Source organism: Mustela putorius, unplaced genomic scaffold, assembly GCF_011764305.1.
Source record: "Mustela putorius furo isolate JIRA1106 unplaced genomic scaffold, ASM1176430v1.1 tig00003846_pilon_pilon_pilon, whole genome shotgun sequence".
Taxonomy (NCBI): Eukaryota; Metazoa; Chordata; class Mammalia; order Carnivora; family Mustelidae; genus Mustela; species Mustela putorius.
Window position 1 is genome coordinate 23,072,713 of NW_025421999.1, and position 7,381 is coordinate 23,080,093.

Genomic DNA, 7,381 nt, shown 5'->3' on the forward strand with positions numbered 1-7,381 from the left:
TAATGCTATTACACTTGATGGTGTCACTTATTTCCCTTCGTCTATTTTCATTTATTATAATTCTTTTTTCTCTCTCCTTTTCAGCTTCATTCCTTTCTATTATTCTGCCCTCCAGATCACTGATCCATTCTTCTACTTCCTCTAGTGTACTATTTATTCCCTAGCATATTTTTAACTTTACTTAAGATGCTCATCTCTTACTTCTTCTTTTTTATGCATTCTATCTCTTTTTCAAGGACCTCCTTGAGGTCCTCCATTCTTTTCTCTTTTTATGACCATTACTTTAAATTCTGTATCAGGTGTATTACTAATCTCCACTTTGTTTAGCTCTCTTTCTGTGATTTTGTCATGTTCTTTCATTTGGAACATTTTTTTTTCCTGTTTCTTCATTTTGTCTAACTCTCTGTGTCTGTTTCCAGGTATTACAAAAGTCAGCTACATCTCTTGCTCTTGAAAGTAGTGGCCTTATGAAGAAGAGGTCCTGTCATGTCCTGTAGTGCTCTGTTCCTTATTCACCAAAAACTAGCACTTTAGGATTTTCTCCTATGTGTGTTGTATGTACCCTTTTGATGTGGCTGAGCCATGTTTGCCTTCAGTCCAGTTTTTTGTAATGGTTCTCTTTGCCTGTTGTGTGCAGTGAGTGGTCCCTCTGTTAGTGGGCTAGTGTGGAATCACCTTAAAATCATGTTTTCAGACCAGGCATTTGCTAAAGATGCAGTAACACCAAACTGCAGGGTGCTTTGCCTGTGTTTTTCCCTGAGAAGTTTTCATTGGTGGATGGGGCCTGCAGTCATACCAGATGTCTACCCCTACCTCATTGCTGGGTCCAGAGTGTAACTGGTGTGTGTGGTTATCTTCTCCTCTTCCCAGGGGAGGAATCACTTTAGAGAGGTGCTGGCTGCTTGTTGGGCTCCTTGCACACAGCTCGGCTTGTAACACTGATTTTGATGGTCTCCAGCCAAGGGTGTATTGGTAGAAGCATGTCTGCAGAATGTGGGGGCAGGACACATGGTGCCAGCAAGGTTAGAGCTGGCTTGCTGCGGGACAGGACCTGCAGCTTCCTGGGAAAACTGGGGAGTCAGGTTGGGATGGAAGGTACGGTTTCACAGAATTGTGTGTGGACAAGTCATACTGTTTGTAAGCTAGGTTTAGAGTATTAATGCTGTGCTAGTTCCCTCAGGTGTCCCTGTATTTAGGCTGGGGTGCAGGGGAGCAAAATGGTACCTGCCAGCTGTTTTTTCTTGGTGAAGTCTCCCAAAAATCCTTGCCCTCCCGCACATACTCTGAGATTAAGAAATCAGCCAATCAATCAATCTTCCTGTGTACTCTAGGCATTTTTCAAACTGCTACTTCTGTGCTGTGTCTCAGGAGCAGTGTTTGTTGTGCTATCTATGGCTCTCCTAGAACCAAGCTGCTGATTTTTAAAGTTCCAGGTCGAACTGATTGTTTGCCCACTCTGGTTTTCAAAGCCAAATATTCTGCTGATTTGTTTGCCCAGTCTGGATCTCCCATGCCTGGGATGCCTGGTGTGGGGTCTGTTCCTCTCCCCCACTGAGCCCACAACATCCCTCCCTCCTGCAGACAGTCTCACAGTTCCATTTGGCTTCCAACTATGTCTCTGGCCTTCCTATTGTCTTGAATGTGGGCTCATCTCTACATTTAGCTGTGGGGACTAGCTTTTGCTAGTCTTCAGGTCTTTTTATGGATTATTTACACTGATGTTGGTGTTTTCTAGTTGTGTCCAGGGGATGAAGGGTTAGGTTAAGAACTTCCTACTCTGCTCTCTTTCCTGATGTCCAATCCTCATTGTTTTAAGTTCCCTGTCTGAAAATTCTAACATCCCTGTCGTGTCTAGTTTTGGTGCTTGCTCTTTCTCTTCAAACTGTGTTTATTGCCTTTAATATGCCTTATAATTTTCTCTTGATTACTGGATATGATGTGTTAGGGGAAATGAACAATAGTAAGTAGGCCTTTGGTAATGTAGTTGTAGTTCTAGTGAGAGGGAAGCATTCTCTAGTGCAGTGGTTAGGTCTCAGTCTTTTAGTGTGCTTGTGCCTCTGGACTGTGAGCTTCACAACTGATTCTGTTTTTTATTTTTTATTTTATTTTTTAACTCCACAAAGGCTGAAATTGGGTATTTTCCTCCTTAGGCCAGATAGGCTCAGAGAAAATCCCAGCAGGTTAGGCTCTGATGAACTAGTTTTTCCCAAAGATAGACCATGTTAAGAAGAGTAGAGTGTTCTGGCATATTTCCAAATGACTCCTTTTCCCTCTCCCTGCCAGAAACATGAAGGGAATTCACTGTGATATTTCCTGTGAGCACCAGTCAAGCTCCTGACAGTAAGGTCACAAAAGTGTGGCAGTCCCCTATGACTCGTTTCCCCTAAAGCCTTTAATTCTCAGATTTGTACAGGCCTAGCCTCCAGCAATTTACCAATACACTCAGATTTTCTGACCCTATAACTGGTTCCTGGGGAGGTTTCTACTCCAATATATTGTAATTCTCTATCTGTCCAATTTTGTTGGAAACAGTTTGCCCTAAGACCTTAATCCTCTTAAAGGAAAAAAAAAAAAAAAAAAAGAACAAAACAAAACAGAAAAACCAAAAACCAAAAAACTGTTGATTTTTCAGTTTGTTCAGTTTTGTATCTGTTGTTAAGATAAAGTGGTGACCCTCTAATGTCCTTACATACCAATCCAGAAACCATAAACACCCTTAATTTTTAAGCCTAAATAATTCTAATAAAACATACATTGACAATACGTTTACACATTCCATAAACCTGATGTGTCTGTTAATTCAGCCCTTGTGGGCTTAACCCAAACATTTGGAATAGGTCAAAATGACTGAGCCAAAGAGACAGTTTCTTATTATGAGGAGATGATGTACTTCAGGGAAGGCTTTGAATGGAACCCTTCTTGCACTGATCCACTAACTTTTTAGGTTTCACTTTCTGCCTCTGTTCAATGAAGGAGGAGGAGCTCCCAGTGGTGTAACTTGTGGTCATTTCACACTCTTAGGATTTCTAAGAAGCTGGATCATACCTTCTCATCATTATAACTCATCAAGGAAGTGCTTGTCCAAAAGGCAACTAATTTATAGGGTGACCAGCATCTTAGTAGGTCGGCATGCACAAGATCCCCATGCAGCAGGAAGGAGAGTAGCTATCTAAAGAAACCTGATCCTGTGAAATTTTGTTTGGTTTGAGTTTTAGGCTTGTAGAGAACATCAACACTTGCACTTCTAGACAGGAGCATAAAGTAGGCAGAGAGAGTAGTGATAGAAATAATGACTTACGACAAGCTGGGAATAGGTAGCCCCTAGAGCAGTGGCTCTATAACAGTAGTTCCAGCTCTGGCAGCAGTGTATGCCTGTTCATGAGAAGACAGCTAGGAGTTGTTTAATCACAGAGCTGCTGTCAGAGGCTGGACATGGCACTCTCCTCACATGACCTTCCTTTCCGGCCCCAGATAGCTGTTTCAGATCTTTATCCTTCCTATCTTCTTAGATAACCTGGAAGAGCTAATTAGCAAGTGTGTAAATAAGTTAGGATTCCTTCTGGCTCTAATATTCTAGAATTATTCTGAGCACAGTAGAAACACATTATTTCAGATAGCTTGTTCCAAATTTCTAATTATTCCATTTGGATTAAGCTGCAGTTTATTTATGTTCAGCAAAATTTTATTATAGATAGCTCAAATTTAAAAGAAAGAGGGGTAGAGGAATTATTAAAATATTTAAGGAGAAATACTTAATTTAATATGTTAAAACTATTTTACCTTATATATATATCAGAAACTATTTTATAAATAAATAAATATATCAGATAAAACTATTTTATCTGATATATAGAGAGACATATATATGGAACTTGCATCTAACAGCTTAAAAATGGGTGGGGAAAACAGACAAATCAACAAATAGATTGCTGTGATAAATGCTGAGAGAGAGGTGTACACACGGTGTGTTAACAAGAAGAAGAATACCTCAGGTACACTAGGGTTGGTTGTCCAGAGAGAGAGACTCCCTGGCCATTACAGAGTGTGGAGAATAAAACAACACTCCTTCTGTGTGCTGCTTCTCTCTCATTACTCTACTAATGTACTAACAGCACTTCTGATACCAGATGTGTGTGAGTGTGTGTGTGTGTGTGTGTGTGTGTGTTTCCCAAACCAAGCAATTCTCTGCAATGCCTGTTGGGTATCCTAAAGCTTAGTTCAATTTTAATACTAGTTGGAATTAATGCAGACCCCACAAGTTAAGAGCTCAGTTCCACAAGACTGCACCCAACTTCAACTTGTCAATTGCAAGTAATAGGTCCCCAGGTTACCCATAACTTAGCTACAAATCAGAGGTTCCCATGATTTCCCCTCCCCCCCTGAATTCAATTATTTCCTAGAAAAACTCACTAAACTCAAGAAAACTCTTACTTGCATTTATTGTGTTTATTATAAATACAGTATATGATTAAGGATGTAGATGAGGAACCAGATGAAGAGCTCCATAAGACAAGGTCTGGCATGGTCCTAAGCACAGGAGCTTCTATCCCTGTGGAGTTGAGTACTCTCCCAACATGTGGTTGTGTACACCAACCTGGAAGCTCCCTGAATCCCATACCTTTGGGATTTTTATTGAGACTTCATCACATAGGTATGATTAATTGTTAACTCAATTTCTAGCCCCTCTTCTGTTCCTTGGGGTTGAGGCTTGGGCTAAAAGTTCCAAGCATATTCCTGGCAACCAGTTGTCATCCAGGAGCTAGAAAATTCCAAAGGATTTAGGAGCTCTGTGTAAGGAACCAGTGTCAAAGACCAGATATTAGAACAAATGCTCCTAGATAAAGCTCCTATCTCTTGGGAAATTATAACGGTTTCAGGAACTCTCTGCCAGTAACCAGGGCCAGAGGCCAATATATATATTTTCTATTATTTCATATGTTGCCTAGGTTTAATGGTTGAATCTAGGTGTTTAGATGAAGAGGAGAGGGCAAGAACACCAGGAAAAGCATTTACAGGCAACCGCAAATAGTGCAGTGGAAATGGAGACCCTAAGGCAATAATATTGGAGAGCATAATCAATTCTCACTATTCATGGTAGTTATATACTTTAAACTTGTGAGCACTGAATTAGGGAACACTGAGCTATTACTTTGTGGTGTGGGTCACAGAATATAGGGTTAAGTTTCTGTGAGTCTCTGGTCAAAACATTTTCATCAACTGAAACACAATATGTGTTACATAGGTTTGTTTGCCAAGGTCCTTGTGAAACAAGCTGGTCTCATCAGTGTTGAAAATCTGTCCTTATACGTAATACTTTTCTTGTATAACACTTGTCAGGTACTTTTAAAATTCTACTGTAGCCTCCAGTTCCTTTGGCCACACTGACTCAGGCCTTTATAAAAAAAAAAAAAGAAGAAGAAGAAGAAGAAAAAAAGAAAAGAAATGGTATTCTGTTCAACATAGGTGCTTGGAGTCCTAGCCAGAGCACTAAATAAGAAAATAATAATAATAATGAGGGTATCAAAATTGTAAAGGAAGAGGTAAATTTTTGTTCTGTCTGCAGATCACATGACCTTATACACATAGAAAACCTTGGAAATTCCACAAAGAAACTGTTAGAATAAGTGAATTCAACAAAGTTGTAAGATACAAAATCAGCACACAAATATCAGTAGAGTTTCTATATATTAACAATAAATAATCTAAAAAAGATGTTAAGAAAACTTATTTATGAACGGTGCCTAGATGGCTCAGTCAGTTGAACATCTTACTCTTGTTTTTGGCTCAAGTCATGCTCTCAGGGTCCTGAGATTGAGCCCCATGTTCAGCTCCACATTCAGTGGGAAGTCTGCTTGAAAGATTATCTCCCTCTGCCCCTTCCCCATTCTCTCAAATAAGTAAGTAGATCTTAAAAAGAAAGAAGTCTTATTTATAATAGCATCATAAAGAATAAAATACTCAGAATATAAATATAACTAAGAAGATGAAAGGCTTATATTTTGAAGTCTATAAAATGTTGCTGAAAGAAGTCAAGGACATAAACAACTGGAAAGACATGCCTTGTTCATGGATTGGAAGGCTGAAAATTTTAAAGACATCAATACCACCCAAAGTGATCCACAGGTTTAATGTAATCCCTATCAACCCCCCCCCCCAAATTAGAAAAATCTAGCCTAAATTCATACAGAATCTCAAAGGATTCTATATCACTAGCTTAAACAATCTTAAAAAATGAACAAGTTGGAAGTCTCATGCTTCATGATTTCAAACTTACTACAAATCTGCAGTGATCAGATGGGAATCATAATGCCCTAAAAACAAATGGTAGTTCAATGGAATTTAAATCCCAGAGAGAAACCCATGCATATATGGTCAAATGATCTTCAGTCAGGATACCAAATCCATTCAATTGGGAAACATGCTACAATGTGGATGAGCCTTGAGGCCATCATGCTATGTAAAATAAACCAGACACAAAAGGACAAATATTATATGATCCTACTTATGTGCAATGCCTAGAATAGTCAAATTATTGGAGACAGAAAGTAGAATAGTGGTTACCAGGGCTGGGGATGAATGAGGAGTTACTGTTTAATGATTAGAGAGTTGCACTTTGAGAAGATGGAAAATTCTTGAGATAATGGTGGTGATGGTTGCAATATATATATGTATATTTTTTATTTTGTATATATATGTGTGTGTGTATATATTTGTGTATTTTTTATTTTGTATACACACACATATACAAAATAAAAAATACACACACAATTGTCCATGAGAACATTGTTGATGAGGATTTACATGCACACATGGTCTATTGTTAATACTATCTAACGCTGTTCGCTACATGAAGAAAGAAAAGTAAAGTTATGAATCCCAAAATTATATTCTAGAATATTCTGTTACCTTGTTTAAAAAAATTAACATCTCATATTTTGACTTTCTTTTTCAAAAATTCCAAATTTTAAAAATAGTAAACATTTACACAGTATTAAATTTCCCATAAATTATAATCAATCGATTCCACATATTATATGAAATAGGATCACAGATTAAGATATATAAAAAAGATATTTACTTCCCTTCCCATCATCAGCTGCAAAATATTTGAAGAGCATATATCTGAATACCTTTCAACTCTGTAAAGTCTTTATTTGCCCTATTTGCTGATGTTCAGTCTTCACAAATACACTGAAAAAGGAAAAGTCAATCCCAACTTGCTTATTCCTGCTAGATTCAGAATTGAATCTTTTTCTTTCTAATATAGTATAAAACTCTCATTAGCACACAAAACTATTATTGAAATATTGAATGATAATCCCCTCTTAAGATATCAGAAAAAGAAGCCAATTCAAAGTGAATTCAGTATCAAAATATCCTG